We start from the raw sequence: 21,213 nt of genomic DNA, 5'->3' as shown, positions 1-21,213 counted from the left end.
AGATGGAATGGGAATGAATACAAAAAAATAAGAAATGATGCTGTAGATAAGCCAAAGTGCAGAGTTGGGCTTCATAAATCAGGTATGATGTGACATCAGTCATTTATGATCATATGTTAATGCATAAAAATGTGGGCAAAATTATATTTGCACATTTCAAACTTACATATGGAGTTTAAAATGCTTAAAATGACACTTCCTAACACCAGGATTGCAAGAGAAAACTTTGCATCACAAATCATGTCTGTTGGTGATGTGTCTTAGTTCACACAAATGCCACGCGTAAAAGTCTTTAACCTATTTGCACTCCAAAGTGAATCAAAACTCACTGGGTAAAATGTTTTTATAGGTATATATCTGTTTAAACTTACACATAAAATGGCATGAATTAAATGAAATGCCATGCCATGAATTGATCAAGCAAACACTTCAGTGTTCCAAAGCATGGCAGATTACAGGTTGAAACTGATGGAGATACTCCTGAACAAAAAGTCCAGAAGTTTTGTAGGACCTCTGAGTCTTGCTTTTATATTTGTAAAAAATATTTATTTATATGTGGTTTTTTAGGAAATCTGAAAGAAGTGCTAGCATTGTCTTGTGGTTAAAGATCCCAATTAAAACCCTTTCATTCTTAACTTAAGGGGTTTGTTGCTTCTGGTGACTGAAAGGTTACAGGTTTGAACATGAATCATTGTGCCCTTGATCAAGACACATAATTTCTGATATCATCAGGAGGACTGTCACCACCCCTTTACCTGTAAGTCACTTTGGATAATAAACATCAAATAATAGACTCACTTCCAATTAGTCTCTTTTTTGGATCCTTGCAGTTAGCTTCAGCAACGGTGTAGCAGCTGTGCTTTAGACTTCACCTGGATCTGTAAGATAACCAGAGAAAAGACGAGGATGATTCATAATTTATTGCGTCGGGGGTCTGCGCTGAATTTTAATATCTCTGTTGCGTTAGGTTTGAGCAATGAATGTTATAGTGAGATGTGAGGTTGTAAAGCTTAATGATGATCTGATATTCAGCACGCAACACAGGTGTGGCTTTTACTCGTTTGGAATAAGAATTAGTTAACCTAGAGAACACTACAGAATAGAGTACACATATGTGAAGGGACTTCACTTTCACTTCAACTCAACCACTGATAAAAGCAAAGAATGTCTGTGTCGTCCAGGGTTGCACTGGAGACTGTCATTAAAGGTCTATAAATGTAATGATGCACCCATTTAATGCACACGTATTTTGTAAATACATTTCTAGAAAAATAGAAAAAAAAAAAGAATATTAAAGATAGATAGACCCAAAAAAAAAAAAAAAAAAAAAAAAAATATATATATATATATATATATATATATATATATATATATATATATATTTTTTTTTTTTTTTTTTTTGGGTCTATCTATCTTTAATATTCTTTTTTTTATTCTTTTTTTATATTTAATATTCTTTTTTTCATATATATATATATATATATATATATATATATATATATGAAAATTTTTCAGACACTATGTAGTGAGGATAGCAAAATAAAGTAAACTGTGACATATTATACCCAAAAATTCTTCATACAGTGGACTACCAGTAAAACTGATATAATTTTTGGTCCCAAATTTGTTCAGACACTTTGACATGACCATGTTTTGCTAAAGTTTTATCTGACATAATTAAGATTATTTTTTTCTGACACAGTTTAACTTTGAGATCTTGTCATATTTTCTTACCATTTTTTAAACTATAGTGAATAAACAGTAATAATGAATGAAATGTTCAAGGTGTCTGAATAAATTTTGGGGTATATATATATATATATATATATATATATATATATATATATATATATATATATATATCCCCAAAACAATTACATATATTTATTAGGCCTCTATTTTTCACTGTGACCAAGACTTTCCACCATTGCAACATGTTTTTGTGACGACTGAAAATCAGTCGAGGATGTGTTATTGTGGGTGTGCTAAACAAATCATTGTTATTGGACTGGAGGAGCTGGCCTTGAATACGCCAGACCACCCTGTTGAAATGCCTGAAGCGTGTATTGTGTATAAAGATAATAATGCATATGTTCTATAACCATGTATATGTGCAAGGAATTTACAGCATATAATAAAACTGCACATGTTCATGTGCATACAATAGCGTTTGCTAATTAGCATGCGTCAAAGTTGTTATTCAAAATGTCTGCTGGGATTTGCGTGATTTTATGCATGTGTGCACAAGAGTGCTTCTCTCTATCGGCATGCATGTTTGTGCATCAGGCTGTTTTGTACACGTGTGTGCATGTGTGAGAGTTTAAATTAGTAAGATGCAGGAAGGCCTTGTATAAGATTGGACAGTGCTATATTTACTGAATATGATGTGGTAAAGTGCTGTATAGTAATAATTAGCCTTTCAACGGTTTGGTCCTCTCAGCATATGTAAAGAAGTTAGTCCAGTACGCCATAACTAGACTTGCACATATGCTGGCTATCTGTCAGTTAGATGAGCGTTAAATGAGACTGAGATCTTACTCTATTATAAATGCATTAAATATCACTTCCAGATGATGACATAAAGTAAACAAAGTAGCTATGGATTTTTTGCTTACGGGCGATCACATTTTAGACCATGTCACCAAAAACATACATTTTCGAACAACCCAAAACAATTACATTACAAGTCCAAGCCAAAAAATGGCAGCCATGTAAACCACTGTGAACACAGCTGAAGTATTTGTGAGTTCAGTGATGCAGAAGCTGTTTATCTCCATAAGCGTTAAAGCATCCTGAGTGCTTATATTTTTCTTCCTCCTACGCATGTGTTCTCTCTCCGCTTAGGAAGTCTACCTTTGTTAGACTGCGTTTTTCCCTGCGACGAAGCCCATGGGTGCAGAGCTCTGTTAGAAATTCTGCTTTAGTAAGAGACTCCAAGGCCCCATCAAGCTTTCAAAAGCCTTGCCTTCATATTCATTAATATGGAAAGAGTATGGAGCTGAAAACTAAAGATGCCATCACTGCGCTGTAATATTCTTACATATGCAGCACAGGTATATATACTGCAAGTATGCATGCAAACACACAATTCAAAAGTGTTTCCCTCTTCTCTGCATGCTAAAATATGACATTTGCATTGAAAGACATCATTGTGAAAGAGTAAAAGAGTAGCGTTAGATCATAATGAGAAGAATGAGCATGTCAAAATGCAGTGTGAGTGTGTGCCAGAGTGTGGCGCTCCCGCTGAAAGTGATTTTACAAAGTAGGCTATAGCCTCTTCAGACTCTTCAAAACAACAATTCTGTTGCATAAGTCATGCATCAAATCAATAAAGAGATGTTTGAGTGTGTCTGTCTGTGTGCATGCAGAGAGAAAGTGATAGTGATATGCAGAGATTTCAGCAGTCTGGCAGTCCCACTCGCTGCCAAGTGAATCCATTTCTGAGCAAAAAGAACAGCTTTGTAGTTTTTTTTTTTTTCTTTTCTGTTTTGGAGGAGCAGCGTTGCTGCAGAACACTTCTACACTCTACAGAGCTCTACAATCTCCCATTTACAAAGCAAACTGAGTCAAAAACCTGATGCTAACACATTATTATGATAAAAAATATTCAAGTGCTGAATGTTTTTTCCTAGTGCAGCCCAACAGTAGGGGGTGTCAATTATGTCGATTAGGTTTAGGCTTAAATTCAGCCACAGATTATTTTGCTGAAAAAAAAAGAAAAAAAAAGATACAAGGGCAATACAACAACGAAAATAACAACCTTTCGTTTGAGAACATTTCATTCTTCCTCCAGGACAGAATAGGTACACTCTAAAAGGAGAGTTCACCCAAACATGTCAATTCTGTCATAATTCACTCACCCTCATGTTGTTCCAAACCGGTATGACTTTCTTTCTTACGTAAAACACAAAATATGTCAACTTGAAGAATATCCTGGCCACTCTTTTGAATATAATGAAAGTGTCAAGCTATCAAGCTCTAAATTGACAAAAAATACCATAATAGTATCATAAAAGTGGTCCATGTGACTTGTGTTCTTGCCCCTTCATTCTTTTAAATCCAATCTTTTTAATAAATCAGTTCAGAAAACTGATCTGAATGATTCATTCATGAAACAGACTGATTCAGCTCTCAAATTCAACTCGCTTACTAGCTGTAATTGAAAAGAGTTACTAGTACATTATTTAAAATATCTGTTTTTGAATTCATGGTTGTGAGTTTCAAACAACTTCAAGGAGATTAAAATAGATCAAGGTTACCTTTCTGGTGCAGTAACAAAAAAAGTTAGGAAAAAAAAGTCATATCAAATACATCAGTCACTTCTGATAACAGATCACTCTAAATTGTAGACACATGCATTTTCTGTAAAGCTGCTTTGAAACGATATGTATTGTAAAAAGCGCTATACAAATAAATGTGAATTGGGTAACACTTTATTTTAGGGTCTTTTAACTAGTTGCTTATTAGCATGCATATTACTAGAATATTGTCTGTTTATTAATACTTATTAAGCGCATATTAATGCCTTATTCTGCATGACCTTATTCTACATTCTTAATCCTATCCAATACCTAAACTTAACAACAAACTTACTAACTATTAATAAGCAGTAAATTAAAGGAAAAAGTCATAGTTAAAAGTAAATATGTGTTCCCTATACTGAAGTGTTACCGTGAATTGAATTTCAAGAAGGCTGAAAGAATGGAAATGCAAACACTGATATATGCAATGTAACACAGTTTCTGCATGTAAACGGCACACTGACAGCTGATTTTCATGGTCAACTCATGGAAGTGTATGGATACAACATCATGTCCTAGAATTATATACTGGAAATATACTCACATGATCAAAGAAAACTTGCTCCGATACATTGCGTTGAGTTGCAAATGTGGCTCATGTCATTTTCCTATGAAGAAATATAAATATCACTTTTTTAAAAGAAGAAAAGCAGTGCATATTTTTTTGTAAAAAGAAACTGAATCTTATTTTTAGTACCATTAAAGGAGCAGTTCATACAAATCTGAAAATTCTGGGATTATTTACTCACCCTCAACTGATCTTCTTTCTTCTGTGAAACACAAAACAGAAACATGTATAATGTGTTTAATAAATAAATAAATATTTTATTATTGTATTAAAGTTTAAAAAACAATTAAAGTGTTTCTAATCCATAGTGTTTCGTTGCATTTATGCAGATTAAAAAATATATCTTAAACAATTATTGTACAAAAATACTAATGCAAATGAGAATCAACATTGAGAATAATGACAAAAAAAAAAAAAAACTAAAATAGATTAAAAGGTAAAACACAGAAGCACGTTACAAGTAATGAGAATTTGGAAATAGGTCAAATGTCACAAAGCAAAAACAAACTAAATACTAAAAACAGGCTTCATTTTCTTTATACATTTTTTTTTTTTTTTTCATGAAATGAGACCTGGACATGTTTTCCTTAGATTCACCCAGTAGGTTAGCTTATTTACTGGAAAAGCCCCTTGTATATTCAGCACATGGTTCAGTTTTGGGGTAGCAATGAACAGGGGATTCAGAATCTGCCTTAAAATTCCCTTTCAGCGCATGTTGAGTGACTGAAGCAGACAACATCTGAAACGACTGAAATGTTAAACATAGCGTAACACACATCTCTCCTAGACTGGAATGAAGACTTTCTAATGATAGTAATTACTGACAGCGACGGCATGGCAGGAGGGATCACAGTTTGACTGGAAAAGTTTGGGCATGTAGCCCAAAACGAAACTAACTACTTTGTGTTTTTTTGTAGTCTTCTGCTGATTGTTTCAGAAGATTGATCTATTTTGTGTGTGCGTGTCTAAATAAATGATGTGTTTTATCAGCTTCAGTCTATGGCTCCTGACAGCGCTTCTCTAAGCCGCCACTGCAGGGCCACTTTCCCCGCTGAGTCACAACATCCTGACATACACTTTATCTCCCTGCTCTCTCCGGTTTCTCTGAACATCTTAATCCATAGAACGCGATTAATAGCGAACTCACTCAACTCCATTTTGTATCTCAGGAAATGCAGCATGCTATCAGATCATGCAAAACTCTTAATAAAACACGTTGTGTAGGTCACTCTGTCTTGCAGGACTCGTCCCCAAGCACGGCTCTCTGGATTTGCTGCGTTTGGAGTTTTTCCCGGCTACACCTCAGTGTCGTGTTTATGGATCAGTGGCCTTACAGCTGTTAGAGAAGCACTTTTAATATTTAATTGTGTCCCTCTGCTATGGCATCCAACAAAAGGATTCAGCAATATAACCTGAGTGCATTCCATACTATGTGTGTCATCAAAACAACCAACATATTGAACTGGAATTTTAAAATTTATAAAGAAAATGTCAATTCAAGTCACCTTTTTTTTATATAGCACTTTATATAATACAGATTGTTTTAAAACAGCTGTGAGGAACACTTGCACTTTTGAGACAGATTTCACAACTTGATTCATATAGATTAATTTGGAAATATTTAATTTGAAAACATTGAGTATGTCAATATTTCTTGAGGAAAAAAAAAATCTCTTTCACCATTGCTATAAACTATTTCAGAGAACCATCTCACTTAGGCCTACGTTACTCTAATATTAAAGGCTAAAATTAACTGAGCCCACACTAAATTGAATTGTTATGTTTCAAAATTTGTATTAATGTACTGTAAATATATTATATATATGATTGAATAATTAGCACTCAAAGTTGTAGCCTATACAAACATTAAAATTTGCACAGAAGGCAGTTTCTATATCAACCTTCTATATGTTTTACTCCAATTCTTTATTGAAATTTTTAAATTGTCGCTGTTGTAAACATTTGTTTTAATGACAGATATATTTGTGCAAACATATATATAACAGGTCAATATAATTAATCTATAATATAGTACATACATTTACCACAAATGCTCCTCTCTAGAGTTTTTCCTTGTTAACTAAAGAATTAATGCGTGAATGGAACTTAACTAAACATTAGCATGCCCCCCTTCCAACAATAGCAACAAGCTTTGTGCAGTGTTACTTTTGAAATATGAAACAGTCTCAGCTTTCAAACAGTGTCATTTTTAAATCAAGAAATGTAAAGAATAAATACCGTTTTGGCGCTCCTTGATGACAACTAACTTACTAACGTTAGTTATAGCAAGACAAACACGGGTGGAGCTAAGGGGTGGCCTTGTTGGCCTAAGCTTGGCCACCCTGCTCACGACTAGTGCTGCTTTTGTAAGTTACCTTTTTTTTTTTACTAGAATTGTGTTCATTTAGACGCAGAACAGACTCTTTATGTTCACAACAAACGGGAGACTTTTCAGAAGAGCACTATAACTTCGCCTCAGCGCCAGGCGCAAGTCAAACGAGCGGCGGAAAGGTACAGGTGACGCGTGAACTGCAGTCAGATGAGATGTTTATGGTTGTCAGGCTATAAATACAAGTAGTCACGTCAGTGCTGTCCATGTACGCGTCCGAACTGGAGTAAAATCGAGACTGTAGTCAGTAATTTTCATGTCCTATCAGCCGTTATACTGTGCTCGCGACGCGCACTCTTGAATTGTTTGCACGCGCAAATGCGGCGGCGCGCGTATATCACTTAAATAAGTAAATAAAGCGCAAAAGAAACTACGAGAATTCGCGTCGTAGTTCTGTTCTAAATTAAGTCATAGAATTACCAAAAATGCGATTAAAGCTGCCTAAAAACTGTGCATGTATGTATTTGTTATATATGCGTCACATTTAAGAACATGTCTCTCTGGTCTGAAATATTCTGCTATGTGAGATCACAATATAAGGTACAAGCTGATATGTATTTATTTTTATCTTTAATTTTATGCACAAATAAATGTGAGGAGTGTGCATTTGTACTAGAAAATAGGTGCCAATTTTTCATTAATTTTTAAAGTACAAAAATGGATATGAATTATATTTAAATACATAAAATAACTAATTTTACATTCTGGCATTCCTGTCCTGTTGACTTCTGCCCTTATCTAAGAATTGTTGAAGTGTTCATTGATTATATAAAATTAATTTATGGTTGATTTATGTACTTATCTGCATGTCTCATACATGAGGATGGAATGATGGAGAGCAAGCTTTTGGGGGTGTTGAGAACCAGAACCTAGCTGACTGAGCAAGTTGAACTTTAGCTGCAATTTGAGCTTTTTTTCTGTTAATATGCACAGAGGTGAGGAATAATACAAAAAAAAAAAAATCTCAAATTCACTTAATATCACTTGATATATCACTACTATCTCAATTACAATTAAGTACAATTAATTGTATTCAGTTGTGCTGAAGGAACTAAAACAATCTAGTACTTTATAGTCAAACTATATATTTTATGTTGAAATAATGACAATTTCTGTGCCACCCCAGACTGGTTGCTGGCCCCTGCCTGGCCACCCATATGAAAAGAATCCTGGCTCCGCCACTGTACATGATGACTAAACATCAGAACAGAAGGTATGTTGAAAGCTACAGTACAACATACTGAAATGTATCATCATGTATTCTTTTTTCAGCCACGAAAAGACATCAATAAAACAGCTTGTAAAATCATGCCACGTAACGCTATACATTTACCTAATTTGGATCACGCGTGGATCACGTGTGCCCTGATAACCAATCACGTTACAGTCTTGATGTCATTGAATTTCGTTCAGAGTTGTGCGACAGTCAGTCACTGTTTGCGGATACCATAGAAATGAATGAGAAGTGTCGTAAAGTGAATAAAACCAGTTGTCTGTGACTTCTCTTATAAAACAGCATTTTTTTCGGTGTAAACTCTAAAAATAGATCAATCCAAAACGAATGTTTAAAGGGTTAGTTCACCCATAATGAAAATTCTGTCATTAATTACTCACCCTCATGTCGTTCCACACACGCAAGGCCTTTGTTCATCTTCAGAACACAAATTAAGATATTTTTGATGAAATACAATGGCTCGGTGAGGCCTGCATTGCTAGCAAGACTTTCAATGTCCAGAAAGCTACTAAAGACATATTCAAAACAGTTCATGTGACTACAGTGGTTCAACCTTAATGTTATCAAGCGACGAGAATACTTTTTGTGTGCCAAAGAACAAAATGAAGACTTTATTCAACAATATCTAGTGATGGGCGATTTCAAAACACAGATTCATGAAGCTTCAAAGCTTTACGAATCTTTTGTTTTGAATCAGTGGTTCGGAGCACGTATCAAACTGCCAATGTCACGTGATTTCAGTAAACGAGGCTTCGTTACGTCATAAGTGTTTAGAAATTTCAGTGGTTCACCACTGGAGGGTGTGACTTAGCCAGTTGGATACGTGCTCTGAACCACTGATTTGAAACAAAAGATTCGTAAAGCTTTGAAGCTTCATGAAGCAGTGAACCTATGCCGTAGGCTGTGTGCAGCACGCGGACAAAGCAGGACTATTTACACTCCAAATTGTAATTTGCCAAAGCAAGCATCACAATTAGTGATACTGGTTGGGATTTGAGCAAACCCTTTACCCTTTATCACTAGCTTTTAGCTAGTTGCTATAGCACTAGTTTTTAGCATTACTATCCACCTTATTCCTATGCCCCATGATGCTTTGCACGAATTATGGGTGTAACTTCCGTTAAGATGTAAACAATCAGTGAAAGGCTCGCTCTTTTATTTAAAACTGGGTACATAGGATGACATTACTCTACTCACCCTTCAACCAACGAACATTAAAAGGACATTTAAAAGTGTAAAAGCATCAACAAGGTACTTACAATAGACCATGAAAAAGTGCGATTCTTTCCACAGCAATAACAGATTGGCTAAACATAACTATAGTGATATATATCTGTATTATGATATATACGTTGCCTTAATAAAAAATGTTCATGGACTTCAGCATTGAAGTGATTTCCATCATTTTTACAGATAATAAATTGTATTTACCTGTGAAAACAAACCTGGAAAGAGACGTGAGGCTTTGAGGAGAAAAACGAGAGATTCTTTGTGCATTCCAGTGAATTATTAATGTGATATAGTGTAAATTATATCGGGAGAACAGACCACAAATGTGCAGCATATGTTGTCCTTTTTCATACTATTACAATGGTATGCAAAGAGACAAAAGAAAATAATCACGAGGATAGAAAGCAGCAACTGAAAAGAGCTCTTGCCATAGATATTCGTATAACATGTTATACCAAGATAACATGTTAATACCAAGCGTTACGTTATTCTCCTGATGTCTGAAAATAAAACATGAAAGAAAAATTGACAGCTCATTCAGTCAATCTGACGAATAAGCTTTATTTGTAGGGCAACCTTATGATTTAAAATGATTTATTTCAGTCTTTTTAAATGGAAGTTCTCCAAACAGGAAGTGCAACCCATAATTCGAAACGCAGTAGGCTAGTCAGGAATAAGGTGCATACAAAACTCAAACAGTTTACAATATATACATTTCAGAGACTTTTTCGCAGAACAATTTATGCAGCATCTTCAAGTGATTTGAGATTGAAACTACAGTCTTTTAATAAGCAGGCCAGAACCATTAAGCTACAAACATCCTAAACACAACAGAGATTGTGTTAAAGCATGGGAAACAAATGAAGAGCTCTCTGGCTCTGAATAGCTACTTCCTTTAGCGGGGGTTGATGGTAATGGTCCATCGGGCATGTGAGTGTGTTGTGGTGCCAGGTTTCAAGCTTAGTACCACCCCCCTCTATGAAGAACTCAAGTGGATCTTTTTGTCCTTCTTAAAGATTTGCTTCAATAGTGGGAAAGCATTCTTACAGAAACTCTCATAACATACATGCAGAGACACAGAACACAAACACATACTTCAGAAATAAATAAACCCTATCTGAACCTAACCTTAATTATTAAACCTCTCTGTGTTACTCTTCCTACGCGGTTTACCGCTCAGACGTTTTCTTGGGGAATGATAAAACAGGTGCAAAAAAATCATAGTCTATTTGTAGGCACCAAAATATAATAGAGACTGTTGACTTTCATATTTAAAAGTCTTCCCAAACAGTCATTCAGAAGTAAGCAAAATACAACAACCCAGAACATATAGCAACCACCTACTAACGGCCTAGCAATTATCATATAAAACCATAGCAACTGCATAGCAACATGCTAAAGGATTCAAATTGTGGAAAAAGTAATGTAATGTTTGGATAATGTTTTAGTTTTTTTTTATTTTGTATTTTTGTTAATGTTTAAATTAGATAAACATTTCAATAAATACATTTGGCAAAAAAAATTGTATGACCTTGTGTTAATAAACAAGGTGAAAACTTTAAATACATTAGGCAAAAAAAGTCTCAAAACAGTAGCAACTGCATAGCAACACCCTAGCAACCACCTACTACTAACATAGCAACATGCTAAAAATTACTCAAAACATCGTAGTTACTGCATAGCAACACCCTAGCAACAATCAATAGTCTACCTGATATTCTGGTGTATATTGCTGTGTCCCAATTCACCTACTTATACTACATCCTAAAAGTATGTACTGTTTTTGTAAAGAAAAAGTACATACTTTTGAATGTGTAGCAGAAGAGTATGCAAGCTTTGGGACATACTACCTCGTCATAATTGCATCTTTAACGGACGTTCTGTCGCTTAGTTACGCAACCTGTAACTGTTTAAACTGTCCTGTCAATCATCTTGTCACAGATAAAATCCTCAACATTCAATTAAATTTAATTTCCTACCATTTCGGAGAGAAATGTAGTCGCACGTTTATGCAGTCGCATGTGTTATGGGCAATATTAGCCGTTAGAAGTGTGCACGGATCCGCACTTCGAATTCTAACTGGAAAAAGTAGACCATCCGGTTATCTTTGGAATACTCATTTCAACATACTACGATTTGGGACATACTAATTCTTTCTTCAAATACTATTTAGGACAGATAGCATGCGAATTGGGACGCAGCATATGATTTTTAGTGCATTAGTTGGTGGTTGCTATGGAACATACTCAACATAGCAACCACCAACTAACGCACAAGCAATATCATAGGCACTGTTGAATATCATAGACGCAACATTTTAAACCACTGTGGTTTAAAAACCACAGATCTAACAGACGAATTGTACATGACCTCAACTAGATCAACATGCAGTGACTTTAAAGAGATTTAGATGACAACAGAGGTTCTTAATGAGCTGTATCTGGTATCAGACACATCAGTGAGTGATACGTCCTCCATGCGTAATTTGTCTTCCACTCCATTTCTAAAACCATGTGCTGTCTTAATGTAGTGCACTGTGGTAATGTCCTCCCTTGATCTGCTTTGCTGATTGGCAGATGAATCGATTGGCATGCTGGTTAAGACTCTCCGGTGCCTCTTTTGGTGCGTTTCATCATCAGAGGAGTTACTCACAGAAAGGACGAGTCATCAAAGGCTCTAGTGCACATTACAACATTGTAAATGCGAGCTCTGACAGATGATTGGATGATGTCAAATATCTCGGCCAATCACAAGCTCTCATTTTGCTGCAGTAAAATTGTATTGCATACACAACAGGCTTAACTAAATGTGTTAAATATATGATACAGTGCTTAGCGTAAATGAGTACATCCCCTTTGAAAAGTAACATTTTAAACTAATATCTCAATGAACACAAAAACAATTTCCAAAATGTTGACAAGACTAAGTTTTATATAACATCTGTCTAACTTATAACATGAAAGTAAGGTTAATAATATAACTTAGAGAACAAAATTTTCAGTTTTACTCAAATTACGGTGATGCAAAAATGAGTTCACCCTACTGAACGTCTCTGTAGCAAAGCTAAATTTTAGACTACAAATGTCTAATTTAACAAGAATTCAACCACAGGTGAGTCTAATTATCCATTACACAGGTGTCCAGATTCTGTTTACAGTTGACTATAAAAGGGTGTTAAAACCCCTTCCCATTTCATGCTGTCAGCAATGGCACCACATGGAAGAGAAAAGTCACAAGACCTGAGAAAGAAAATAATTTCTTTATACCAGAAAGGTGAAGGGTACAAGAAGATCAGCAAAACTGTACTTATCAGTCAGAATACTATAGCAAAAGTGGTACAAAAGTTTTAAAAAAGATGGAACTGCAACCATCTCACAGAGACATCCAGGTCGTCCACGGAAGTTAACATCTCGACAGGAGCGTCTTCTGATGAGAAGGGTTGAAGAAAATCGGCATGCAAGTTCACTGCAGTTATCTATAGAAGTAGAAAGCCAAACTAGGGTGACTATTTCCCGTGACACAATAGAGGAGGAATGGCATGCATGGGTGCCGTCCACAAAAGAAGCCTTTCCTAAAGCCCAGGCACAAAAAAGCCCGCCTAGAGTTTGCCAGGGCCCATGCTGACAAAGATGAAGACTACTGGGACTCACTGGAACTCACTCTGGAGTGTTGAGACCAAGATAAATGTTTTTGGAACTGATGGCTTCAAAACTGTATGGCGTCGCAAAGGTGAGAAATACAAAGAAAAATGCATGGTGCCTACAGTGAAGCAGTGTCCTTATGTGGGGCTGCATGAGTGCTGCTGGTGTCTGGGAGCTGCATTATATTAAACTTAGTCTTGTCAACATTTTGGAAATTGTTTTTGTGTTCATTGAGATATTGTTTAAAATTTTACTTTTCAAAGGGGGTGTACTTATTTACGCTGAGCACTGTACTAGTAATGGGAATGTCATCTTGTTGGTTCAGCTTTGAATTCTTGACATTCTAGGTACGGTAATTATCAAAAATAAGGATTTGTGTCTCTGTATGGCCAGGTCAGTCATTCAGATTTATACCTGCCCTATAAGTTATCTATTTCTTTTTTGTGGCAGTTACAACACAGTATCATGGCGATTTGTAACTATTTTATGGTTTGGCAAATTGGTGGCTAATTCGTATGAATTTGTACAATCTTATTCGTACGTTTTAGTAAGATCTGCTTACATAATGTAACGAAGCTGAGCAGAGTCGTGGTCGGGATACAGGCGATGATCAGGACAGGCAGATATCACTCACAGGTCGGTATACAAAGCACAGGTCAGGGGTAGGCAGCAGAGGAATCGTAAACGGGTAACAGGCAAGATCAACAACAGACAGGCAGACAGGATATAAACGCTCAGAATTGCAACCGGGGTAAACAAGACTTCGCAATGTGGTGGTGTGTGTGAGTCTTTTGTAGTCCAGGTAATGAGCTACAGCTGTGTGTGGCGATTGGTGATTGGTTTGGAGTGTGCATGTGACAGGCAGGGAGGATTATGGGAAGTGTAGTCCAGGAACTGACAGTGATCATGACACATACAAAATTTTAAAATATTATGTAAAACTACACAAAAATTTTAATTGTTAATTTAAAAAAGGTTTTGTTTGAGAAATTAACACACACTCAAAAAAATGATTCTAGCTGCTTGTTCAGTTTATTTAAATAAAATAAGCTGAACCAACACAAATCTTTAGTTTTTTACTTAACTGGCATTTGCACTCATTTGTATTATGTTAAATGAAATTAAATTTGCAAAATGTTAGGTTAACCTAAACCATTTGTGTTGGGACTACATGAATCATTTATGTTGCATTGATTGAAACTGGGCAGTGGATTTCTAGTTCCCAGCATGCTTTGCGTAGGGAAAGATCAGGACAGTAAATGTTGAACTTAAGTGCTGTTTAATGTGTTTTTTAAAGGGAAATACCTTTTAAAGTTTGATGTTCAGTTATATTTGACATTTAAAAGAGTTTATGTTATGTCGATTTTTTGAGGTTACCATTATGTTGAAATGTAGACCTTGTAGTTAGGCTCTAGTTGGCTACGTAAAATAAATTTATGTTGTTCTCAACAAGCTTTAACTGTGTTAAAGCCAGTGATGAGAAGTTCTTTACCTGATCATCACTTGCATGCTATAAATGTTACTTTGCATACGAAAAAGCATTATTTTAGTTTAGTTTTTATAGAAATATAAATAAATTAGTTTGAGGGCCAGCACATAATTTACACAGTCTATATATGGTCATCAGCTTTACCCCTCTCAACGGTCATGAAACATGTATGTCTGTGTACAGCAGCTACTCACACAACCTAAGCACAAGCGCACATCTTCACCACGATGGTAACAAAAAAAAAAAAATTATATGCTACAAACTCTTTTAAATGTTCAAAATAACTAAACATTAAACACTTAAATACTAACAGGTCTTTCCATTTCCTCAAAAGCGCAGAAAACTTGAGCAACACTGCACAAGGGCACCAGTCTGAATTGCAATAGCACTGGTTGGATCAACAAGAGTGAATTATGTTCAGGAAACATTCACAGAATATGTCAAATGAAACTGGTGTGATCTCATTCAATTAGGATGAATTTTACACATCAGTACAATTAACCTAGCTTAAGTTCAAATAAAGCAGTTCAACTGTGTGGAAATAGGTGTCATAATTGAATTAAGTTAGACCAACAAGTTATTTTTTTGAGTGCAGTACACGTTTTGAAGCATTTTTTTTTTCTCGTAACAGTGAACAGAAATACTCTGTTATTATTGGTCATAGATAAGAGTAATGCATCTTTCGAAATTATAAAGGGTTTTTATTTGTGTAAACTCAAATATAAACAACAAAACACTGCTTTTGTAAAATAAAGAAAATAAACAGGGTGTACTGTGCTTTCTGCTGTCTCAGTCTCTGTGAATGTCTATCTAAAACGTGTCAGAAAAATGAACCGAAACTCAGCAAATTCTTGCCACATAGACATGAGAAAGATATCGAAAGCTTGAAATGTCTACATTTACATCAACCAATTCAAAAAACAAATAATCTCTGATTATTTAATCTGTATGAAACCAACAAGAGGTACAATCTTTCCCATCTGAGCTCATTAAGCACAAATGCCAGGACATGTCAAAACATCTCCAGGGCCTAAAATCCCCAGTAACTCTTAGAAAGTAACATTATATATTTATAATCACAACTTTGCTGGAAAACAATGGCTTACAATACTTTATAATTTTCAACCCATTCTAACTGATGCTTCCACTATCCACAGTACCATAAATCATTATCAGTTTCAACAAAGCCTCATCTGTGTAAGCCAGCTACATAATGTTAACTTGGTGACATATTTAATTTGCAAGAACAATGCTAAAGTACATCACAGAAAACCAAATGTTTAAATTTGAAAGGCATAAAAACACATGCACATGATCAACAAGCTTAAAGTTTGAAGATTAATCTCATGTTAATGTTGAGTACCTATAGAGTAGTAGTGCATCCTTCATATCTCCAAAAAGTCCTTAGTTTAATCATATTTATAAAAGATACATATGATACATAGAAGAAGCTTTTGTGTAGAGACCATCTATCAATCAAGCTATCAATGGTCAGCTAAACAACTGTATTTAAACACACAATACACCATCGTATTATCCATGGATAACTTTTGAAATCACTATGATGAATATAGCGTATGAATACTGAATTTATGAATTCACTATGTTCGTGTTGTTTATGCACTTAGGCGCCTATTGCCAACAAAACAGCTCCATCGACCGCTCCATCTTTCAGTTTCAAAAGATCTGTAAATCCAGTGTGGAGCTGGGCCTTGTTTATGAAACCAGTGCCGATCCTGAGGGCTCGAGCAGCCACGGAAAAACACGAGATATTCTCCATTCATTTTAACCAATAAAAAAGTGATTGTAACTATCAGTTTCTATGGTTATTTTAATAACAAATATCGAGAGCGCATCAATGTAATGCGTGAGAACAAATCTCTCAGCTCCACTTAATGCTGGGTTCTTTGGGAAGCAAGGTTATCTTTCCCTCACAACCAAAAACACACTTCTTTGGTGACATTGTTAATTTCGTGCAGTCCTGTTACCTGTGCAGCGCTGCCGACGACTTCCGTAACACGAACGCGCGTTGATAGGCGTGATTTTGCTCTCGCTCTGGTCGACGTGTGCGCGCACGCCCTTCCGGGCGAAGTGCCCATACAAGGAATTCCGCCCCCGTTGACATCACTCAGGCCGATACTTGAAAAAAAAAACAAATCAGAATCCTGTGACGATTTGGAAGAGAATTTTTGGAACAGAAATACTCCATCATATGTCCAACTCATGTTTTGAAACTTTGGCCATGTTTAGCATGAGAATCCAACTCTTTAACAGTGTAAATAAGTCAGAACAGGCTACATGAAATAGCATCATACCCCCCCTTTAAAACGCAGTGACAGCGCAGCACTGGCAAGTGACAATTCTGTCAACTGGTCTGAAACTCTCATACTCGCCCCGGGTCATCCTTACTGTTGAGCCCTGCTATTATTCCTGAATTCATATAAAAAGCAAAAGTATGCAGTTTAATAGAAAGTATGCTGTCCCAGGAGGATCCAGACTCTCTCCAATAAAGACTATTTCCAAATAATTGCACCAGGACAAAAGAGTTCCACTTTAAAACACTCACAATATTCTCTGTGGCCCTTGAAGCAAGCAAAACAAATTTCATAGTTTTCATGGACGAAGACAAGCATTGTTGTTTGAAAAAAGGGATAACTTTAGTTTTGTTTTTTTTCCCATTCCTTTTTCTGGCACAGGAATTTGGAATTGATTTTTTCGAGCTGACTGTTTGATTTAAGCATGCTGTTAAGGAACTGCCTGCAAGCAAAATCCAATTAATTCCTGAGCCACTCTGTACCCCAAAAACACCCCGTACCACTCTTCTGTCCTAACCCTCTTAGCTAATTAACATGATTAGCCAAGAGGAACTGCTTAAAGATAGGCTACAGTAGGTGGTTGAGGGAAGGAACAAAAATGCTTGTGACTTCCTACTGCCAAGAAGTTAATGCAGTTGGGAGAACTTTGTCAAAATCAGATCTGTTTGATATTGAGCATCTAGAGTATCAAAGGTATTGGCAGTTTTTACTCTTTACTTGACTAAATTTTTGAGCAAGTCGATGTACTTTTTATTCTACTACATCTGTGATACAGTTACAAATTACATTTTTCATGACACCTAACATTTTCTGCAGCAGTTTGTTTCTGATATAAAGAAGTGATATCGCCATCTAAGGGCAATGAAGGTACTATATCTTGTGCGTTTTGCCTTTACTCACCCAAAACTTGTCAACAAGGATACTTTACATGAATGTGAGTCAATTAGCAGGTAGTTGCTGATCGAAGATGTTTGATTTATTAGATGAGGAAATGACTGCAGCTGGTGATGAGGCTCAAACCAGCACATACAGTAGACTTTGACTATATAATTTTACTTAACATTGTTTTATTTATCTGCTATATTGACAAGACCATTTTGAAGGATATTGGTTTACTTATGGCCTTTCTGTGCACTTGAGCTCAACTGAGACTTGAGAGTTTGTAGACGTTTAAAAGGTTGTTATGTCGATCTTGATTCATTGTAATATTGACGTGTTCAGTTTTATTTTGACTTTAGAAAATAAACTTGATTTCTCATCTTACAAATCAATTGTTTCTTATTTTCACTGGCATGTCTCTCAGGACTAGTGCATCTCTGAGCCTACATTCAGCATAAGTAAAATACTTAAGTACTGTTAAAATCAGATAAGACTTTTTACTCAAGTCGTATTGGAATTGGTTACTTGTAACTGCAGTGGAGTCATTTTCGATGTAAGGTATCAGTACTTTTACTCAAGTATGGTTTTCGCTATATAAATACCCTACATACACTATATAGTTTCACATTATATAAATAAAATGCTATTTAATTAGTTTTTTTTAATGAGCAAGACTCTAAGTTTTAAAGCATTTATCTCTCTACAATTCCAATGGTTATGAAATGCAATTAATTAGCCCAGTCTGAGAACTTTTTCACATATGCCAACACCTGTTCTTAAAATTAGATTCCAACTTAGCAGAGAATGTAAATAATTAATTAGCACAAATTATGCACAGGGGCTCCCTTTGTGTACATGAACATACAGCTGGTTATTATATTTCCACTGATTTAAGACAGACATGTTTACAGAGAAATATATAATCATAGTTACAATTCTGTGCTCTTATTTTGAATATATGTGTCATGTTTATTGTTCATTACAATGTGTTAGACCATATTTTCAATTATATATGTGTTATGTTTATTGTTCATTACAAAACAAAGTTTCCAACCCATACCTCATTTCTGAGAGAAGCAGGATATTCAACAAGAAAATAACTTTTATCCGTCGGGAATTGATTAGAACATGCAAACTGCTCTCTATATGACAGGTGGTCAGAAGAAAAAAGGCTGAAAAAAGAGTGACGTCAAACAAAAAGGAAAGTTTTTTCAGAGGCAGGGAAAGTTATTACATTTTGATGTTTTTCTTTGAAATAATATGCACTGATGAAGTGCATAACTTCAAGCATCTTTGTTCCATTAGAATTTTAAACATTTTGTCTCTAATATTTCTTCAACGTTTTCTTAATTTAATTTTAAATATGTAATTATCACAAACATAGAAAGAGACCTCCTTATTTTCTCATTCACCATACAGAATTGAACTGAAAATGCCTTTTAAATGACAATTCTTAATGAATGTAATAAAGTTCAATTAAAAGGCAAAGAAATTCATCTGTAATTTTTAACTAGAAAAGTTTGAGAAACTTGAAATGTACAAATGACAAAGCTTTATTTAAATGTTTTGAGAAGTTTAAAACCTTTAAGAATTGGATGGATGGATGGAAGGATAGATAGAAAGAATGATAGAACAATAGATGGATAGATAAATAGATAGAGCAACCCTGCTGGATACCTCAGTACATGCCATTCGCCACATTTCAACTTGTGGATGATGTCTGACAGGGCCGCTCACACATTCTCCTCGCATTCTCACTCAGTTATGCTCGGCGTCAGAGTGTGAGGGGGGAAGCGGCCCTGAATTTCCTCTCACCCGGTGTGGCCACAGAGACTCAGTGTGCTAAAACAACACCAGTCCACTTCTGAAGAGTCCAAGAGTCTGTCATCAAAGCAGAAAGCACTCTCCCTCCCCTCTCCTCCAGCCCTCCAGATCTCCCACTGACCTCTCAGGAGAGAGAGGAAGAACTCAAGCAAGTGGAGACGCTTTAAACCGGTGGCGGCCGCGTAGCTTTTGCCCAGTGAGAGCACCATTGTTGCTGTTTGGCTGGCAGACTGAATCACGGTGGAAGAAGATAATGAGGAAAGCTGCCGTTAGTGTGATGCTGCCAGAGGCCTGCGTGTTGTGCTTTGTGTTGCATTGCACGGTGGAGATAGCATCACTGCAGTAGAGTGTTATCCAGCCTTTGAGCCATCTCCTGGCCAGGCTGTGAGCCTTTGTGTAGCTGCCAGAGCCGTGGAAACCCAGCAAGCCATCTCACACACCTCATAAATCCGCCCCCCATCGCAGCCGCCGCCGCCTGTGCTCGCCCACCCTTCTGCAAGGAAAAGTGGAAGAGGAAATCAGATTAGGGAGTTTTTTTTCCCAAGCCCTAAGATCAAAAACCAGGCTTAGATATCAAGGCTGCCTTTTCCACAGTTTCAGAACTTTACTTCAAATGGAGAAACGCACATACCCGGCATCAGATTTGACAATTAGTGCTTTTCGCTCAGCTCTCTGAGAAGCTATTTATTGGACAGCTAAATTTGCAGCATATTCTAAAAGTTGTAGGTTCAGGATTTAATTAGTATATATATATATATATATATATATATATATATATATATATATATATATATATATATATATATATATATATATATATATATATATATATATATGTGTGTGTGAATGCAAAAGCGTCTAAGTGCCGTCTGAAATTTTCTTCTAAAATGAGCATTTTTATCAAGCTTGTATGTTTAGGTTCAGTAATTTCACCAGTCCTTTTCATTGCCATTAAAGTGAAATAACTGAACATAAACATGCTTGATAAAAATGCTCATTTTAGAAGAAAATTTCAGACGCCACTTTGAGGCTTTTGCATCTTAAGTCTTCATATATACGTATAAATAGGGAAAGGGAAGAGAAGAAACACTACATAACAGGACATAATGGGTTTGGCATTACAACAGTTTCTTACCCAAACATGATTTTCTCTGGCACTTTTGTTTCATTTCAGTGCAAAAACCTGCTTATTCACTAACAACTCACAAATTCTATCACTAGCACTATCTGCGCTAACTTAAAGGGATAGTTCACCCAAAAATAAAAAATTTGTCATCATTTACTCACCCTCACATTGTTCCAAACAAAAGACGATATTTTAAAGGGGTCATGAACTGCGTTGT

At 35.8% G+C, this 21,213-nt stretch overlaps 1 protein-coding gene across 6 annotated transcripts in view; it reads right to left on the bottom strand.

The window, feature by feature from the left end:
* The window catches only part of elapor2a (endosome-lysosome associated apoptosis and autophagy regulator family member 2a), a 197,039-nt gene that overhangs the window by 101,555 nt on the left and 74,271 nt on the right, over window positions 1–21,213 (bottom strand). For 5 of the 6 annotated variants that reach the window (XR_010895502.1, XR_010895503.1, XR_010895504.1 and 2 more), the window contains 5 exons: window positions 19,724–20,363; window positions 16,841–16,991; window positions 5,051–5,071; window positions 4,846–4,909; window positions 799–878 (listed from right to left, as the gene is read on the bottom strand). The gene's annotated coding sequence lies outside the window, so the exon portion shown is untranslated. The remainder of the gene's footprint in view (window positions 1–798; window positions 879–4,845; window positions 4,910–5,050; window positions 5,072–16,840; window positions 16,992–19,723; window positions 20,364–21,213) is intronic. The other variant, XR_010895506.1, reaches the window with a different exon arrangement.

This window comes from Chanodichthys erythropterus, chromosome 7 (genome assembly GCF_024489055.1).
Source record: "Chanodichthys erythropterus isolate Z2021 chromosome 7, ASM2448905v1, whole genome shotgun sequence".
In the NCBI taxonomy this organism is placed as follows: domain Eukaryota; kingdom Metazoa; phylum Chordata; class Actinopteri; order Cypriniformes; family Xenocyprididae; genus Chanodichthys; species Chanodichthys erythropterus.
The sequence above is the reverse complement of the archived record's forward strand: the minus strand, read 5'-3'. Positions and strand labels throughout refer to the sequence as shown.